At 45.6% G+C, this 19015-nt stretch overlaps 1 protein-coding gene across 3 annotated transcripts in view; it reads right to left on the minus strand.

The window, feature by feature from the left end:
- The window catches only part of SLC45A4 (solute carrier family 45 member 4), an 84942-nt gene extending 66155 nt beyond the window's left edge, over positions 1 to 18787 (minus strand). Inside the window, exons 1-2 of one of the 3 annotated variants that reach the window (XM_077189462.1) lie at positions 18627 to 18787; positions 18054 to 18193 (exon numbers count right to left, since the gene is read on the minus strand). The gene's annotated coding sequence lies outside the window, so the exon portion shown is untranslated. Of the gene's footprint in view, positions 1 to 18053; positions 18562 to 18626 lie in introns of those variants that run through there. The other 2 variants (XM_077189466.1, XM_077189448.1) reach the window with 2 other exon arrangements.
- Between the last annotated feature and the right edge of the window lie 228 nt (positions 18788 to 19015).

A 19015-nucleotide genomic window follows, 5' to 3' on the forward strand; every position in this document is an offset into this window, starting at 1 on the left:
TCCCCTCCCTTAGACAGTTAAAGAAATGTTTGCATGATGAAAGGGGTAAGGGAGCAGAGGACAGCTGGTTAGGAATTAATGAAATGTTTGAGCATTATCATGCGATAATGGATTTAGCTGACTGTTTGCCAGTGTTCAGATCTAGTGTGAATTGCCTTATATGAAACAAGGGGATTCCTAGATTATACAAACCTCCCGAGAACGCTGCTGCTCCTAAATCCTTTCAAAGCTGTGATTTAAAAAAAAAAAAAAAAAAAAAAGGTAATTCTCCCTCTGGATGGACAGAAGCCCTTGGGATTGTTTTGACTTGCTTTCAGACTTAATGATATTTGACACAGACAGCTCTCTGAGGTGTCTCCTGATTGGGAGTGGCCGTGGGTTTGGGAAGCCTGAGGCTGTGCTTGAAGCAAATCTGAGCACCCAGAAACCCAGGTGAGGTCTCCCAGCCAGGAGATTTATAAACAGGACATGAAAAATGAGTCTCAACTTCTACATATTCGGCCTGTAACTCAGCCCCAGGGTGATATATCTGATGGGAGACCCAGACTCTGGACTTGAAACTGCTGTTTATCCTTCCCACCCTCCCCCAACACATGCTGTCATTACAATGGAACTTTAATGGCTGTACAAAAAATGGCCCATGTCCCTTGATGCCTATTTATTTTTTTCCCTAAAAGCATTGGGATGCTTCTGGTTTTTTTCAGATGTGAACTTGTGGCTAGTCAACCAAAGATATTTTATCTGGACACAGACAAGACTCAAGAAGGTTTAATGAAGAAGAGCAGGAGATTGTATGAATTTGTGACTGGCACCCAGACAGGCAGATTTTCAGGTCCATTCAGATTGCCCATGTTAGCCAAAATTGACTTCTAATTCTGAGAGCCAAAGGGCTTCCAACAGAACTCAAGGTGTAGAGTGTGACTCAGCCCTTTGCCCTGTCACCAGCCCAAAGTCCACCCATGTGGAGCCAGTTGGTTCATGCCACCCCAGAGCAATGTCAACAGTCCTGAGCAAACAGGGTGGTGGAGGTGTAGGTTCCCTTTGCCCTCGTCCTGCACTGAAACCTGGAATCCCCCTGTGCTGGGCATTGGTGAGGTCACACCTCAAATCCTTTGTTCAGTTTTAGACCCATAACAACAAGGACATTGAGGTCCTGGAGTGTGTCCAAAGAAGGAGCTAGGGAAGAGTCTGGATGATGAGTGGCTGAGGGTACAGGGGGTGTTCAGCCTGGAGGAAAGGAGGGCTGAGGTGTGACCTTATCACTGTCTACAAGAGAGATGATCGAGGTGATCTCTGTCACTCTTGGGGAGATAGTTCAGTGGTGGACTTGGCAGTGCTGGGTTAATGGTTGGATTTTATGTTCCTAAAGGTCTTTTCCAACTGAAATGATTGTATGACTCTAAAAGCAGTAGCTATAACTTCTCTCACATCACCCTCATACGGAAAATAACAGCTCATGATAGCAGCTCTGTTACAAGGTGCTCATACAGGCTGTAAGGTTGGGTTTGCTGCTTCTGCCACTTGTGAGGTCTCATCATGAGTTCATGCCTTGAAGAATGAGAGTTCTCTGTCATTATTTTCCTGGTTTGCACAGCTGAAACCTGATATTAATGGCTGCAGAAATTATCCTGCCTCTTGAGTTTATGTGGTCTATAATTATCTTCACAATAAAACTGCGAGGAATTAAGTTTCAGAATAGTTTATAGGTGTCAAGGGGTGACGTGACAGTCCTTCAAGAACTGTGGCTTTCAGTCCTCAAGTGCCAAGAGCAGTTAAGATGCTGCCAGACAGCACTTAAGAACTGCAGGGCTTGTTCAGTTCAGTCACTGCTTCCCTTGTCTTGGAGACATCAGAACCTCTCTTTTTAATTTTTCTTTAATTCTGTGTACTTTTCTGAAACGTTTCTGTTTCTCTGCACTTGGGCAATGAGCTGAGATTAGTCACTTTTCCTTCTGAGCAGCCTCTTATGAAACCATGACTGTGATGTTTATGAGGTTTCCATTGCTGCACAGGGATATTTGTATTTTGGTTGCTCTATTTTTATTGAAAAATGGATATATTTTCATCATATTGTGTGTGCAGAGAACCAAAATCCTGAACCAAAGCCTCAAGTACAGGAGACTGTTTAAGTCTGAGATGATTTTCAAGTGACTTAATTCACGTTAGCTTTACCTTGGTGAAAGCTGACTGGTAATATTTTCAGTTTACACTGGTGAATGTCTAAAAAAAGACCAGTTAGTCTTCTGCTTGCACAGACTCCTGCTGCCTCCCATAAAGCCAAATTTTCTGAAGTTTCACCTCAGAGATCTTGTGGCCTTTCAGCACTTAATGGAAGCTTGTAAAAAAAGATGGAGAGGGACTTTTTACACAGCCAGAAAGTGATAAAACAAGGGGGAACAGTTTCAAACTAAAAGAGGGGAGAGTAAAGATTAGATATTAAGAAGAAAGTCTTTACTCAGAGGGTAGTGAAGCACTGGCATGAGTTACCCAGAGAAGCTGTGGATGCCCCATCCCTGGAAATGTTCAAGACCGGGTTGGATGGGGATTGGAACAACTTGGGATTGTGGAAGGTGTCCCTGCCTGTGGCAGGGGGATTGGAATGAGATGGGCTTCAAGGTCCCTTTCAACACAAATCATTCTATAGTTCTTGGTTACTTAATGCTTTCTCATAATAACACAAATTTTTCATGGATTAATTAATAGATGATAGGCAGTTGAACTAACCCAGAGAGAAGAAAATACTATTTCTTACCTGATCACCACACAAATGCTTAGTTTGTAGCTCTAGACACTGAGTGATGACCTTTAGTTAACTGAGCATTTATCCCTGTTCACACTGCCTGCTTGTTTTGCAGCCTTGTGGCTCCAGCTGGATTCAAACTGTGCAGGTGTTACTGGGCCCACTGTTTTGATCACCAGGTGGGACCTGAATCCTCTGTAGCCTTCTTGGAGGATTCACTTTATTCTCTGTTCTGCTAAGGCCTGTTAGAACCACGTGCTGTGATTTATCTCATCTCTCCCCTTGCTTAATCAGTCACATACCTAATTGGTGTTTGCAATATATTGGGTCCCAGCATAAACAAATTGTTTAGCCCTGTGTCATCAAAACTGCATCTGGACAACCATCAGCATTATCCATATTTTTGGAAAATCCTAGGAAAGAACTCAGAAGCTACACCTGTGTTAGTGACTTCTGCAGATATGACTCAGTGTTGGCAGAAGCCAATGAGCAGTCACAGAAATGGACACTGTTGTGCTGACTGTATTCAGAGTGTTTTCACATTTCCATGAAAACATGAGTAACACTCACCTGGGTGATGGAAAAGCGAGTTGGATTGGCACTGGTTGGCAACGGGATGGAAAATTAGTATGTAAAGAACCTAGTGATTAAGATAATGAAAAACAATGTTAAGAGTCTTAGGTGAAGCCAAGTTTTGTAGCCCTCGAGCTTTTAGTTGTGAAATTGTTGGCTCTTGTGTTGTTTCTGAAATAGAAATCTATTTAAATTACTTAAGCAACCCAAGTTTCAAGAATAACCCCAAGCAGGCTGTTTTACTTGTGACTGAGAAACCAAATTGGGTGAATACTTTTTATTCTAATTGCTTGAATTTCCAAACACAACTAGAGAACCAAGCAGCTGCAGACCCTAAAGTGTTTGTTATGAAAGTAATTTTAAACTTTGAGGAAAAAAATGAAATGCCAAAGTGATTGGAGTGGAAATCCCCTACAAAATACTGGGATTTTTTCAGGATTCTTTTAATCATTCCCCCCCAACCTGCTGCTCTTAAAAGCTGAGTGTAAACTGAAACATTCACAGTTTTTGGAATTAACTCAAAACAATTGTTTTGAGTTACTTATGTGTTCAGCAATTTTCCCCTTTTCCTAGACCTGAATGTCACCCCAGTCATTGAGTTTCATGGAGTGTTGGACTTGTGAAAGTCCCTCTACCTGAAGTACAATGTGGATACTTCACACCACTGTTCTTGGGCTCTAGTTTTGCTTTTCAACCTAAATGATTTTAAAACCACTTACTCCCAAAAGGAGTAACTTTTCCTTTCCTTGTCATCTCCTTGTACTCTATAGAATCATAGGATATTTCAATTTGGAAAGGACCCATAAGGGTCTTTTACTCCAGCTCAATGCTCCTTGCAGAACCTAAAACTAAACCTTATGACATTATCCAGGCACTGCTTGAACCCTGTAGGGGCCCTTACAAAGACCCCCACAAATACAGTGCTCTCCTTAAGTGACTGCACTGGACAGAAGCCTTTTGGAATGTGGGATAGGTAATGCAATTTGCAGACATTTTTGTGGGAATAAATACATGGCAATACACTGTGGAACCCCAGAACTCAGCCTATGGAATTGTAAGAGTTTAGTCTTGGGATGAATCAATTAATCTAGTTGATTTGGTAGGAAACCCTAAAAAAAAAAAGAAGTATAATTTTCTGTTGAAGAAACCGCACACATTGACTCATTCCACAGTCCTACACCTTGTGTGAGCTGCCAAGGCTGGCAGGTCATGGTCAGGCCCTTTCACAGAACAAATCAGCCTCCAGTTCTCACTTTTGACCCCTATAAAAACAGCTTCATTTTCCAGTTTCTCCTCAAGCAATTTCATAATTTTCCCTCAAACACTTCCCAGACCTTCCAAGGGCTAGAACACAACCTGCTGAAGGGGGACCTGAAGGTGTCCTGTGTGCATGAACACTGTGCCAACAGCAAAGACCAGGAAGATTAGGATGGAATTGTGCTTTCCTGCTGCTCTTCTTCCTTAGACAATCCTATCAGTTCAGCAGCTTCTTTCCTTATTTATATCAGGAGCCTGGCAACTAAGCTCCAGACTTAAGAACCTCAAAGGCTGCTTTGGTAGGACCAAAAATTTTGTATTACTGTCAGAATAGGAGTAAAGAACTTTTCTCCTTGAACAGGTTCCAGGCCATTTCTTTGGACTGGTGATGCAGTTACGCTGGGCAGATGGACACTCTCCACAGGGATGTGTTGGCCCTCACCTGGGCCAGAGCACAGAAGGACAACAGATGATTTGAATGGAGATCATTTGCAACCTGGAGAGCAGACTCAAGAGCTTACAGCTGAAGGTAAGGAAGTTTGTAGAACTGAGAGAAAGGCAATGAGGCTATCTGGGAGGTTTAACAAGCTCCCCAGGGAAGCACTGTTCCTGTGGATAACTTTGAGAAGTGACCAGGAGAAATGTTTTTGAGGAATTTAGATTTTTCCTGTCAAGTAATCAGCTATATTTCTGTCAGAAAAGGCCTTCCCCAGTCCCAATGAAACAAGAACTGGCCTGAGTGGATTGCCCCAAATTTCAACAAAACCTTTTTCTTTATTCCAGCTGGCAAATATTTAATATATTAAATATTCAATATCTTTTCCTTGCTCTTTCTCTCTCTGCCCCCCCCCCCCCCCCCCAGCATTAGTGGTTTTGGTCAGACCATAGGCATATGTTGCAGAATCTGCTAGAAAAAAATCTTTTCACATTTGATGAACTGATTTCCTAAATGCCTTAAAAAATTTTTCAGTCAGTGCCCAGGTAGTTTCCTGCTAACCAAGTATTCTCCCAAACCATTTCTTCTTCTAAAATGACCATGCATTGTTGTTGACTGCAAACTTGAACCTGTTTTCTTGTGGTTTGAATAGATACAAGGTCTCTCTACCACTTGGATTTACTCACATCAAAAACCACAACCCCCATATTTCAGATGAGCTACAAATCTTCTCCTCTAAGAGCTTATTTTAACAAACTTAAAGCATTTCATCCTCTCTGTGGTTTTGTTCTCCCTCTGAAATGCAGCTGAAACCAAGATATTTAAAACTTCTCAGGAAAAGGGATGCACTGTTTGACCAATGTCACCTCCTTAGATTACTGGAGTAAAAGTCAGAGACAGGGACAAACCTATAAAATGGAACCCCCCAATATTTCCAGGGCTTGAAGGCTGAGTTTTGAACACTTGAATCCTGAGTTTTGCCCCAGCTCCCTGAGCTCTGTCTGAATTTTGCGCTTGACGCCAGCCCTGGGGAAACTTAGAGCTCTTCACACCTTTGCTTTTTGTCTGGGTGACAAAAACCACAGAGCTGGTTGTAGCAGAACTGTGGCAGCTGCACTGTTGGAAGGAAGGAAGGAAGGAAGGAAGGAAGGAAGGAAGGAAGGAAGGAAGGAAGGAAGGAAGGAAGGAAGGAAGGAAGGAAGGAAGGAAGGAAGGAAGGAAGGAAGGAAGGAAGGAAGGAAGGAAGGAAGGAAGGAAGGGAAAAGGAAAGGAAAAGGAAAGGAAAAGAGCTGTTCAGCTGATCCATGACCATCTCCAGCTCATCCTGAGATGTATTATTTGAACCACAAAAACCCTCCACACATTTCATGCCTTGCAGGGATGGATGTTCCACCACCTATCTCACTGGTGGTTTGCAGGATTTACATTGTTTTTAATCAGAAAGAGAGCAGAGGTGCAAAAAATACCCATTATTTTCAGAGTACAAAATATCTTCTGTGTGTGTGTGTGTGTGTGTATTTCATTCACAGACTTTACTTTCTCTCAAATGACCCAAGAGTATCTCTTGTCTCATGGAATTGAGTGTTGTTTGCTTGTTCACAGCTTCCTTTCCTTCCGTTATCCAGCAAAGAAAGTTTGCTTAAGTGGCTTTTGTGAACTCTTTCAAGATCCCCAGAAGGATGATACAGGAAACAGAGAGTTTCCTTTCTATACAAACTTCTAGGGTGTTCCCATAATAGCCTGAAATTTATCTGCCCTCAGCAGCCTGCAATTGGACAAAAAATTAATGGACTGTCAAGGGATCAGGCCAAACACAATTGACATATCAGAGAGGACAGTTTGCAGTAAGAAAAAATCCTCCACTTACACACCACCTTTTATCCCCTGTTGCCAAACATTTTCTTTCTGCCTTTCCAATTACTTTACAAGCTGGCCATGCTTTAACCATCCAGCCTGAAATTTTCCATAATTGCTCCCTGCCTCATGTTGAATAGATTTTCAGAGAGCAATGAAGGGGGAAAAGCTTCAAAAAAAAAAAAAAAAACCAAAACAAAACCCAAACCAAAAAACAACCCTCTTAAAAGATGCAGTTATATTGCACTGAGCTTAAACCTAATTATTAGTTTTAGGGGTGTTTAAGCATTCTCCCTCCTTATTTTCAAGAGCATGTTTGCACCTCAGGAGGCCAGAGTGGGAATGAGACTCCTGGCACGGCAGCAGTGCTGGGAATGAGAATCTGTCACCATTGCCATGAAAATGTATCTGGGTTTGTCCAAAAAATAAACCACAGACAAACCCCTATTTCAGTGTTTTAGAGGCAGGTTTGTACCTCGGTTTTATGCCTTCTGATTGCTGTGCCTGTAGTTTCTGCAGCCCCCCAAAAAGCAGCCCCTGTAAGCAGAACATCTGGACAGGGCGCCAACAAAATGGATTCTCCTCCTTCAGGATTTCACCTGGTGTGACCTGGCACTGTGGGTGAGATCTGGGAGGATTGTAGCACTGGGAGGGAGGGCAGGGCCCGTGCTGAAAGCTGACAAGGTAGAAATGTGAGTCATTAAAAGGCAAAGACCAATCTGTAAAGAAACAATTACTTACATATTTAAAAAAAAAATAAAATCTGATCTGGAAGACACGTTCGCCTGGTGGTTGACACTCCCTACAAAAGCACTGCGTTGTTCCAAAAGTCTCCCATGAGATGAACAAACCTTGCCAGGAATAATCACAGATCTGGAGTTGTATAATTGCTCAACTAAAGGCAGGCAGGGAACAGATAGGGAACCTGTGCTTTGCTTTTTCTGCCCACTTCCTTGTTTTCATGGCTGTGCACTGCTCCGGAGCACTGGGGCTTGTATTGGCCGGAGCAGTCAGGACATCAGGAAAAAAAAAAAAAAGCTTCTAAGCAGCAGCTTCACGGCATGTGTTGTTTTTAACTCCATTCATAAAAGCAGTGAGCTGGGCTGTGCGAGCGGGCTGGGGCTCTGAGCTCTCGTGTCTGCTTGGAGCAGAAAGCTCTCGACGTGCTCGAGCCCAGCGCCGGCAGTTTCATACCCTTCCAGCACTAATCCAGCAATAAAGAAAATGGCTTTAAGCCACTTCACACCCATTAGTGCTCTCCAGAATGCTAATATAGCATAGAGATGAAAGGACTGCAGCGAGGGGAATTAGGAGATGTGGGTAACAGCTTCACCTCCCCTGTTAGGGAGGTTTGGTTCATTCTCTCAAGGAGCAGAGGCCAAATTTGGGGAGCAGATGCCATGGCAGCACAGCACAGCAGCACTCCCAAGTCATGGTATTCAGGCAGCATTAATGACAGGGCTGGGTGCCTTTAAATTTTAGTGATAATTCATGGTTAGCCAGAAACCTGATACTTGATCTGCTGCAGCCTGGAATTCCAAGTCCATTTTTCTGACCTGTATTTGTGTGGCCACAGGTGGGAGATGATGTGAAAATCATTTGGTAATAGCAATTAGCACAGCAATAGTTTCTCTTTATTTTCTAAATACGCTTGGGAAAATTAATCTTTTTTAAATTAAGAAGCAAGGTTTGTCACTTTTAAAATCAAGGGCCTCATGTTTACTGAAAAGGGTCTATGTTTAGTGCCAAGAGCCTATATTTTTCCCCAACCCAAAAATCTTCTGTGAAACAGCACTATTAAAAAAGTCCCCGAGAAAAGGTAAAGAGGTTCTGCTAGAAAATCTCACGATGCAGAGAAAGAAACTGAGGAAGATGGTTGATGGACCATCTGGGACTTCACAGCTTTGGAAACAGGAGTGAGGTGGAGCTCCAGGATGTTTACACTGCAGCAGGGAAGGTGAGAAGGGATTTTGCCCAGAAATACCTGCAGCAGAAGAGGGTGCCAGTTAAAAGCAGGCTGTCAAATCTATTAGAGCCATTTGCTGAAGATGAAAACAAGAGATGTTCCCGCTGAAAATCGGGACCAGAGGTTAATTAACTATAGGAACGTCCTACTGAGAAGCCATCCTGCGAATTCCTAGGTGATGGCTCCGGGGCATTGCCATCAAATGCTTCAGGTGTCCCAGGAAGCTGCTCACCAGGTTGTTGTGGAGAAAACCTGCTTTTCCCCTGGTTCCAGATGGATGCTGCAGATCCCCAAACCTCAGGACTGTGGATACCCCGGGTGCCTGCTGCAGGACTGTGCCCTACTTTTGTGTTTCTCAGTGAAAGAGCCTCATCAAGGCTCTGGAAAAAAAAAAAAAAAAGCAAAACAAGGACAAAGTTCTGCCCTTCCACTACTCTGTTTTCATTTACAGCCAAATTCTGCCAATCTTTTAGTGCCTATTTAAAACCTCTATTTCCTTCCCACCAGTCTGTTTCCGTACTGGGGTGCAGGTTCCTTTTTTCTCTTTTTTTCTTTTTCTTTTTCTTTTTCTTTTTCTTTTTCTTTTTCTTTTTCTTTTTCTCTTTCTCTTCCCTCTTTTTTTTTTTTTCCCTTGTTGTTTCACAGTCCACCTGATGATACACATCACTTATCACTCCAGACACACAAGGTCCCTGGGCTGAGCCCAGTCTATGTGCAGACACTGTTACATGAGGTGTCAGAGCCTGCTGCATATCCAGGGGAGGAGACTGTGCCTGACTTTCCTTGGCTGTGACACTGTGGCTCAGCCTGGAGCTGACAGCTGTGGAAAATTAATGGATGGGCCCTGTTTCCAAGGAATGACCGTCAAGGTCACGGTTTCCAGGCTATAAGGGCACAGCCCTTTCCTACTTGCAGCCAGTACACATGCCAGCTTTGCTGTCCCCTCTTCAGATGTCACCATGTCACCAGATTGCTGTCACATGAGGACATTGTGGGTGAGGGGGTGACTTTGGCTGTCCAGCCTGTTTTCATGCCAGGCACTCTATGAATTTAGCCTGATGATGCTCGAGGTGTAACTGAAACCTGCTCTGCTGACACAGCTCCTGCCTGAACTGTCCCTGCCCCTTGCAAGGCTGAGCAGAGGAGTTTGTCCAAACCAGCCTTCAGGAAAGGGTCACCCTGTGCAGCAGTGAATTCTCTCTGCTGAGGGTACTGGCCTGTTTAGTGCTCTTCTCCATCTGTTTGGTGGTTGGCCCACTTGAGTGGAGCCAATTTGCTTGCAAAGAAATGGAATTTTTCCCAGGCACAGAAGCCAGAGATGAATCCTTTTGGGCATGGAGGGTCTGGGCTTGGAATACATTGAGCTCTGTCTCTGGGCAGTTTAATCTCGCCAGCCAGAAACCTGTATGGATTTACACTTCCATATGAAACTGTTTGATAATCATGTTGCCATGGCTACATTTGAATCCTGCAATAAATGTGTAATTTCACACATTTACATCAAAAGGAGCTCCAGAACATACAGCTGCCTCACAAAGCAGCTGATCTCTCTCCAAAAGCACTTTCCATTTTTAACTCCATATTATTGTACTCACTGGTGTGCTTCTTTTGGGACGGGGGTGAGGTCTGTAGGGCAGGTTTGGCAGCCAGGTTCCTTAGGTCTGATCCATACTAAGGTTCCCTCAATGCTGGCAGCAGGGCAGTTCCCCTGCTGGGGCCAGAGCAGCCATTTCAGCTACAGGGGACTGAGATCCTTTGAAATTAAAGAAGGACAAAGTTAAACACAAGGTCCTGGTGGGCCCAAAATGCAGGGACAAGGACTGAGAAAGAAGAGTGGAGTGTGAGGCTCTGCTCAGGGATGACACGCACCTCTCTTAGCAGTTTGGTCACTTCATTGCCTTTTCATCTCAGTCCTCTCAGGTCTTCTTCCCTGGTTCCTTGCCTCCTCTCTCCCACTCCCTGCCAGCCTGATTGCTCCTTATCTCACCGGCTAGCTTGTCCCAGTGTTTTGCCCCCAGGCTACCTTTCCCTCCAGTGCTCTCTGAGTTCTGTCCTGCTTGTGATGGCTCCTTGTCCCACAGTTAATCCCATGGGCAGCTTTTTCCTTGGTCCAAGCCTCTTTGCCTCTGACAAGAGGCAATGGGCAGGGAAGTGTTAAGAGGGGCAGGTCACAGGGGGAGCAAAGAGGCTGTACCAGGATGCAGCTTCAACCAGCAGCAGCTGAATGAAGTGGTAGATGGCACCCACTGATCATCAGATCTGGAGAGAAATTTGCATCCAGATTCTATCCCTGCTGACTTAAACAGATTTTTTCAGGAACTCGAAACTTGGACAGTTCTGCCTTTTTCCTATAGCAACAGCAGCTGGAACAATGTTGGCACCAAGGCAGAGCTGCAGCTGTTCTCCTCCTTGCTCAGAGCAAGGAGATGCTGGAGAGTCTTCAGCACTCACAGAATATGGACAAAGCAAACATTTCAGTTCACTCCATGAATTTACTGTTGTGTGGAGAGAGAGGAAATTTGACTATGACAAGTGCCCAATACTGACAATTTCTGTGTGAGAAACTGGAAGAAGGAAAAGTATTGGAAAAGCATAAGATTCTATTCTTTTTCTCAGCTGTTTATACAATTGGAAAAGTTAAGTAAGTCTAATTATTGAGGTTATTGGTTTTAATGAGTCATCACCTTGCTGTTATTATTCCTGGTTCCTGTTGCCATAGGACAAGAAGCTGCAGCTGGGCTGAGCCGTGCTACGCAACAAATCCTCATGACTGCTATTCCAAGATTAAGACATAGGAAAATGGGTGGCTCAGAAAATGGGAACATGGAGAAGGAAAGTGATATTTGCCAATGTGTTGTGTGGCAACATGACCAGTATGCAGATACTGGGAGCAAAGATGGGTTTCTACCATAGAGTGATTTTTGGAGGTTTTTTGAGGAGCACTTCCAAAGACATGATAGAAAGGAGGTTGGCCACCATTGTGGGCTGGTTGTTGGTTGGAAGAGCTATGGACAGAGAAGTCAGAAGGCACTGAGAGCAAAGACCTGAGTTTGGTGTTATGGGAAGGGATGAACCAGTGAAGGGATACAGCCTGAGAAACAGAACAAAAGAGAAGAGTTAGGAGAAAAATCTCAGTGGTGGTATCGTGACTGGGTAAGAGTGAAATGTGATCAGGGCCCACAAGAAGTCCTTCAGTAACAGATGAAGGAAAAGATATGCAAGAGATTTACCTGCAGGGTTGGAGAAGCTGGGCTTGAAAAATTCTGCAAGGTTTAACTGCAGCCTAAATTCATGGGCTTTGAAGGAGAGGTATGAAGTGGCATCAGAATCAGTTGCCTGCATGACAAATAAACCATCAGATAAACCATCATGCTGCCCACTGTGTTTTGAGAAGATGTAGGGAGAAGGTGTGGGAGAAAAGGGATATCAAAAACTCTGTTTTACCCAGGCTGGGCTTTAGATAATAATTAGACACCCATGAGATATCCTGGAGGATCAGATGTCACTGGAGGATCTGTGCTTGAGCATGCATTAGCATGGGAGCCAGCTCTGGGCTGCTGTTGGGATCAGGCAGAGCCCATGGGGTGGAGGCAGGAATGTGCCAACCCCCAGTGTTTCATCGATTGGTTTCAATTGATCACTTGTGTAGAAACAAAGCAAATAAAGTTTCTGATCTCTTGGATGTTGCAGAAGGTGTCAGGTTTGCTTGCAGCTGCTTGAGCTTGCTTTTTCAGCTGATCATGCACTTTCAGTTCTTTCTCCAGGATGGCAGAGAAAAGTCCTTTTTGAGCTGGGCTCAGAAATGAAAGGAAAGATCTGCTAGAGCAATGGACTGTCAGACAGGTTTTCTTTCCCTCTGAAATGCATGCAAGGGTGCCTACTGAAAATTCCACATGGGCAAGCACAGAAGGGGTTAGGCACCAAGTATGAAAGTCATCCTCAAGCCATTGGCTTTTTCCTAGTGTGGGCCCTCCCTGTAAGCCCCACAAGAAGAGTGGCACAGTCTTTTTTCACCCACTTTGGACACCGTGTCCATTTAGTTCTAGCATCCATAGCCTGGGAGGAGAGGGAAATCCTCTCCTTTGTCTCTATGGCATGGGCAATGTGTGTCTCTCCTTTTCACAGCTACCAAAATCTGGCATTTCCTGTTCTATTATCCATTTCCTAATACTTCCCAGGACTTAAAAGCTGGACTCGGCCAAGACTCCAGAGAGGGATTAGCATGGACTTGCCTTGACCGTGGATGACCTTCATTCTCTTTAGCATTTATTCTTTCTAGAGGATTGAGGAGTAGAAAGGGAGGGTGAGCCATAGCTAAATCCTGTTCTTGGATCTCCCTTCAGCCATTGAAGAATGAACTGAGTGCCTAAATGAACCCAAAAGGCACCATGGGGTGAGGCACATCACATCCAAGCTGGACGTGGTGGCCTCTTCCCAAGTTCCTGAGCTGCCACACGCTCCAGCCGTGCTTCAGCAGGCAGGACAGCCCAGGGACTCTGGGGACTGTGACAGGGCTGCTGCCAAGGCTCTGAGCTCCCCTCTGGGCAACTGAAAAACAGCAAAGACACAGGTCATGAATGCTGTCTGGAGTGAGTGACCTGGATGTGTCTGCCCAGACTCGGTACAAAGAGGCAACGTGGCCCCGGCTCCGTTGCTCCCGGGGCTTTGTGCCGGAGGCTGAAGTGGATCCTGTCCAATGTGTGGAGAGCCACAGCTCTTGTCCAGTTGCAGGAGAGGCCTCTGTTCTCTCTGGTACCCAGAGAGGCTCTGCAGACCCGGCTGCACAACAGACTGGTCAAAATGGATGCCAGGAACATCTCTGTCATCACTGCCAAACTTCCCAATTACAGACTGCTCTGCAGCCTAGCGCAGCTCACTGAGGGGGAATTCAGATGCTCAGATGAGAACTGCATAATACACTGGCAGCTGTCCATGTATTTTCACTCTTGGGGACACTTAAATTTTTCACATATCATGCCAAGCCCCCCCTGTGCAGCACCCCTGCTGTGAATTTTGTAGGTTGCTAAAGTTAAGCTGTGTTTTTCTTTATGTGCTGATCATTGCTTTCTCTGTAGACTTGTGTATATGAGAATTGTTTTCCTAAAGTCTCTTGCCTCTCTTCTAAAGCACACTGAATCCTCTGACAATGGCAAGAAGAACCTGGCTTACCACCCAGCTCATTCTCTCCCTCTCCCAAAAGGAGAGGGAGAGAATTGCTTGAAGTTTGTGAACACAGGAATCAAATCCAGAAGTTCCCAACTCACAGCACAGTCGTGATCCCAGACAGAAGTTGCTTCTGTGCCTGAGGTAAGAATTACCTCAAATACCCTCAGATAGGTCTGACAGGACAAGTGCAAGAGACATGGGAGGTTGATCAGACTGACTGCAGTACTGCACGGGGACAGGGCTCAATCCACTCAATCCACTGAATCCATAACTTTTGGGTTTGCTTCTTCTCTCCCTTGTAAAATTATATGATGAAATGCTTTTCCCTGGGCATTTGCCGCTTCTGAACGTTATTTAGTGCATTGCATTACAAATAAAGGAAAATACTTAATTTCTGCTCTTTTTTTTGTTTGCTTGAGGGTCAAATTTTATATCCACCAATCCTTTTTTGGCAGGTTAAAATTAATGGACCTTTCAGGGTAATCAAGGGAGAAATAGAGTACCAGTCTCTTACCAAATGAGACAACATGGGAAATGTTAATTAGATCATCTTGAATAAATACTTTTTTGCCTTGCTCTTCCCATCAGATCAGTGTATGGAGTACCAGGGCCAGACAAGTAGGAGAAGCACAGCTGCTTTTGCTTCCTCCTCCCTCCTGCATACAGAAATGAGGGACATGAGGAGATTGCAAGCTTGGATCAAAAACTAGTCTCTGCCAAGGAGCAGGGCTGCTCCTGTAGAAACATCCCTCCATCTCTGCCATGTGGGAAGAGAGGGATTTTGGCCATTTCTTTCTCTTAGTTATGAACAAATAGCACATGGCCATCACTCACCACTAAGAAGCCCAGTTAATGTATCTGGTGATACACCCTGGCTGCCCTGAGGTGCTGTTGTGCAATGGAAGTCGATAAATTGGGCCAAAAAAATGCCTTAAAATCTCCTTGCTTCCACAGTAGCTTAAACTCCAGGTCAGAGTGGGTTCAAAATACACTGGGCCATAAATGAGACTCTACAGACACTATCCATTTCCCTCTACATTTCCTTTTTACCACCAAGAATTCAACTAATTTAGCATAACATCCCAAACAACAGGAGTTAGTGTCAGTGTTGAAGTATCAACACTGCTTCTGCAACCCCCTGCATGCCAGCTGGGAAGAGTCAATGTGCTCTTCCTGGGAAAGCTGTTGCAGTGATAAGAAGATGAAGGATGTGTTCTTAGACTAGTATGTATATGCAAGGTTCAGGATCTCAGATTTCTGCAGAAAGGTGTGACCTTGTCTAACTTAAGTTTGGAAATAGATGATCTTTAAGATCCCTTCCAACCGAAACCATCCTATAATTCTGTCCTCAGCAGAACTGGTGACATGAAATGATTTAGTGCTTGATTTTCCATGAGGATACCCCTCAGACTCCGTGCCCACCAGCACAGACACACTAGTGCTACGTGAGAGCCCTCCCAGCCCCTGCCATTAGGGAAAAACAAGAGCTGGCATGAGATGGTAAATGCTGCCATGCAGTGTTCACAGAAAACCTGTTTGCGTGGGATGTGCTGGAAAAATTGCTCAAGAATGGTGCATCTTCATAAGAAAAATGATCTGGCTGCTGTTCAGGTCAGTGGTTTTGTATCAGGGCTGCAGGCTGTGTGGTTGCTTCAATGTATGGTGCAGCCGCTGGCAAAGTGTTTGCTGTGCATGTGATACAATTCCCCTTGCTCTGGGGTGTTGGAGGCCCTTGCCCTCACCCAGTTTTGGGTCTGGGTCCATGTTCTCAGAGCAGCTTGCACTGGCACAGGGCTCCATGGCAGAGAAAGGCACCCTGTGATGTCACCCCATAGAGCAGTCTGGATCAGTTTGCTGGTGGGGCTTCATCTTTTCATGGTGGGAAGGTGTGAAGGATAAAATGCTATGCCCATGTCAATAGCAAGTGATAGCCAGGATTCTGATCCCTGCTGAGCAAAACAGTGGCCATGCTTCAGAAGTGGATGGAGAGGTTTCTGAAAACACAGATCATGAACCAGCATTAGTTGCTAGAAGAACTAAATTACAGGAATGCCCAGGTGTTAACTGGTTCCTCCCATCCTCTTCTGACAAGCTGTCAACAAGGCATGAAGGGACAGCCTTCACTGTATCTCCTTTTTCACATTAGATGAAGGGGGAAGGAAAAAAACATCCTGAAGATCTCCTGCTAGCTAGAGAGCTGTAAAACCTCCCTCCCTCATTGTTCTTGCTGTTATACCAGCAGACCCCTGGCCTTTGACAACAGCAACATTGGTCTGTGCTTGGTTCCGTACCCTTCAGGACTGGAACCATCAGCAGGACTGCCACTAGCACCAGCCAGCCCCTGTGATTTCATGGGGTGAGGTTTAACAGGCATGTTTTAATAGGAATGCTCAGTAGAGAGGGCCCTTTTCCCTCAACAGCATTAAACAAAATAATACAAATAGTAAATTTAATGAATGAAAATGAAGTAGCCCTCGAGGGTAGGCTGCTGCTTCTGCAGAGGATGTGCTCTTACACTGCTGAATGGTTTGGTTCTGGTTAGTCCTGAAGCAGCCACTGGGAATGAGACCAGAGTAAGGTTATGTCAGAGGAAGGTTGTGCTTTAGGTTCCTTGTGCTACTGCTTTTAAAAAATAAGCCTTCACAGCAACTGCTCTTTTCCATCTGGAAGGAGAGCTGAGGCACAGTTTGCAGTGCAAAGTTTAATAGAGAAATGAGGAAGGAGCAAATTCCCCTTTTCTTGCAAACACACAATATCTCTCAATTGTGGCTTTGTGTATTGCTGACAAGTACAGACAGTGATGGGTTAGCACTGGGAGCACTCCCTGCCATCACAAACCCTTGTCCCCTTCACATCCCAGACCTGTCCCAGCACACACCAATGCCATCTCTCCCTTTTGATCCCTGGTCCCCTCTCCAGGAAGATTCACTGCTATTTGCCTGCCTTTCCAATCCCCATCCTGTCCAAATCAACCCTGCCAAGTCGCCCTCCATGGCATTTTCACTATGCCACTCCACCCCAGCTGGAGCTGTGAATCAGCTTGGACCTTGTGTCCTTGCTGTGTCCATGCAGGAGATCCTATGGGAGCACCAGGCATTTGACACCAGCTTTTGAAGAACAGGCACCAGTTTTATCCATGAGATGCCCAAGACCATGAGTGCTGAAAGCTCCAGGAGGGATCACCATGTTAAACCCAGCCAGGCTGTCCTTTAAAAGCACAGCCCTGCCTAACACTCATCATCAGAGCTACAGAAATTCCTTGGCTGCACAGCCAGGTTTGGGGTACAAGGAGCAGTTCATCTCTCTTCTCCCCAAACACTGATGTGCTTTCGCACCCCCACACAAAACGGGGGTGGTAAAAACTTCCCTGTGATGGATCTTTCACAAGCAGCATTTCTGGGAAGGCCTGGCATTCAGATGGCAGGCAGGACAGCTGGTATCAGCAGTGCCTGTCATTGTGGTGTCAGGGCTTTGCAAAACAGGGTCTGCCTTTGAAAATCTTTCTTTTTTAAAATTTTATTAAAAGTAGCCCTCTAAGCTAAGGTCTTCCTGCTCCTGACTATCTCAGAAGATAAATCATACCAAACAATGTTCCCCTGCCTTGGCATTATTGTACCATTTCAAAACAGCAGCCTGGTCTGGTAATTGTGCATTTTAACCCCTGTGCCAGGCTGCCTCCTTCAGCTGCCAGCAAGCATCCTTTTCCCAAATTAACCCAACCACAATGAGCTGCAGCAGAATCCGCATAATTGCTCTTTTTTGCTCCAAACAGCCCGACTTACAAAGGGGACATTCCCTGCAGCAGCCAGCCTTGCTATATTCGTTATTCCTAAATCAGGTTGCGGTATCTTTATGCTCGGATACTGCCTTTAATCGCACACTCTGCCTTCAGCGGCACCTCTGGCTGCAGCAATCCCTTAAGATGCCCTCTTTCCATCCTCTCCCAGGCAAGCAAGCCAGGAGGCTCCCGATGGAGCCGGCAGTCACCCGGCCAGAGCTGCATCCCCCCTTGGAGACCGGCATGCATCTTCCACCTGCGCGGGCAGGCGCGGAGCACTCACGTTGGCGGCAGCGCGGATCCCTTTCAGCAGCTTAACTGCGGCTCATTTCTAACCCCGGCCAGCGGATCTAAGCTGCTCTCCGCAGGGCTCAGACGGAGCTGCCTGCATGACACCGAGGCATCCAGACGCCGGCTCGCCAGCTGACATGTCAAAGCAACGTCGTGGTTAGCGAGCTCATCGACAAATCGACTGACAACCCACACGGCGGCGGGAGCGGGTCCCTGCGCTCCGTGCCGCCGCCGCCGCTCCGGGTTCGCGCAGCCCCGTCGAACTCGGTGTTGCTATCTGGCGTTTTCTGCCGGTGTCTAAAATAGCATCAGGAACGTTCCCTGTTGATTTCCCTGGCAGTGCTTGCTGAGCTATGCCGGGGACCACGGCTCCCGCAACCTGCCTGCACGCAGCATGTTAAAAACATTTTCTTGCTTTTTCCCTCCAAAGGAGGTGGAGAGGGGGTAAAAAAAGCCCTGTTGATGTTTTTCTGCCCAGCTACCAGCAAATCCCGACCTGAGCTAATTCTGCTATGGCTGAAAGCAGAGGATGTGTGCAGTGCATGAAGCTGATTTGCTGACTTACCCTTCATCTCTCCCAGGAATGCCAGGTGAAGAAGCCGGCCTCTCGCTCCAGGAAGGAGCCACAAGAAGCTGGGCAGCAGCCACTGCAGAGCCTGATCAGAAGTTCTCTCCCTCTGTCACAGTGTGTGCAGCTTGCCAGGTATAGCCGGGATGAGAACACCCCGTGCTTTTCCCAGGATGAATGAGATCAGCACATATTCAGTCAAGGAAAAAAAAAAATAAATATATGTGATGGTTTGAGACCCAGAGGAAAAGTGTCGGTCCACAAGTTGTTCTGCTTTACTACTCAGGATTTTCTGGGGTGAATTTCATAGGGAAAGGAGTTTCTCCTCTGCATTTGGTGTTAGATGTGTTAAAAAGCAAGCAAATGGTGGTGATATCCATGGGGTA

Source organism: Agelaius phoeniceus, chromosome 1 (genome assembly GCF_051311805.1).
Source record: "Agelaius phoeniceus isolate bAgePho1 chromosome 1, bAgePho1.hap1, whole genome shotgun sequence".
Classification (NCBI taxonomy): Eukaryota; Metazoa; Chordata; class Aves; order Passeriformes; family Icteridae; genus Agelaius; species Agelaius phoeniceus.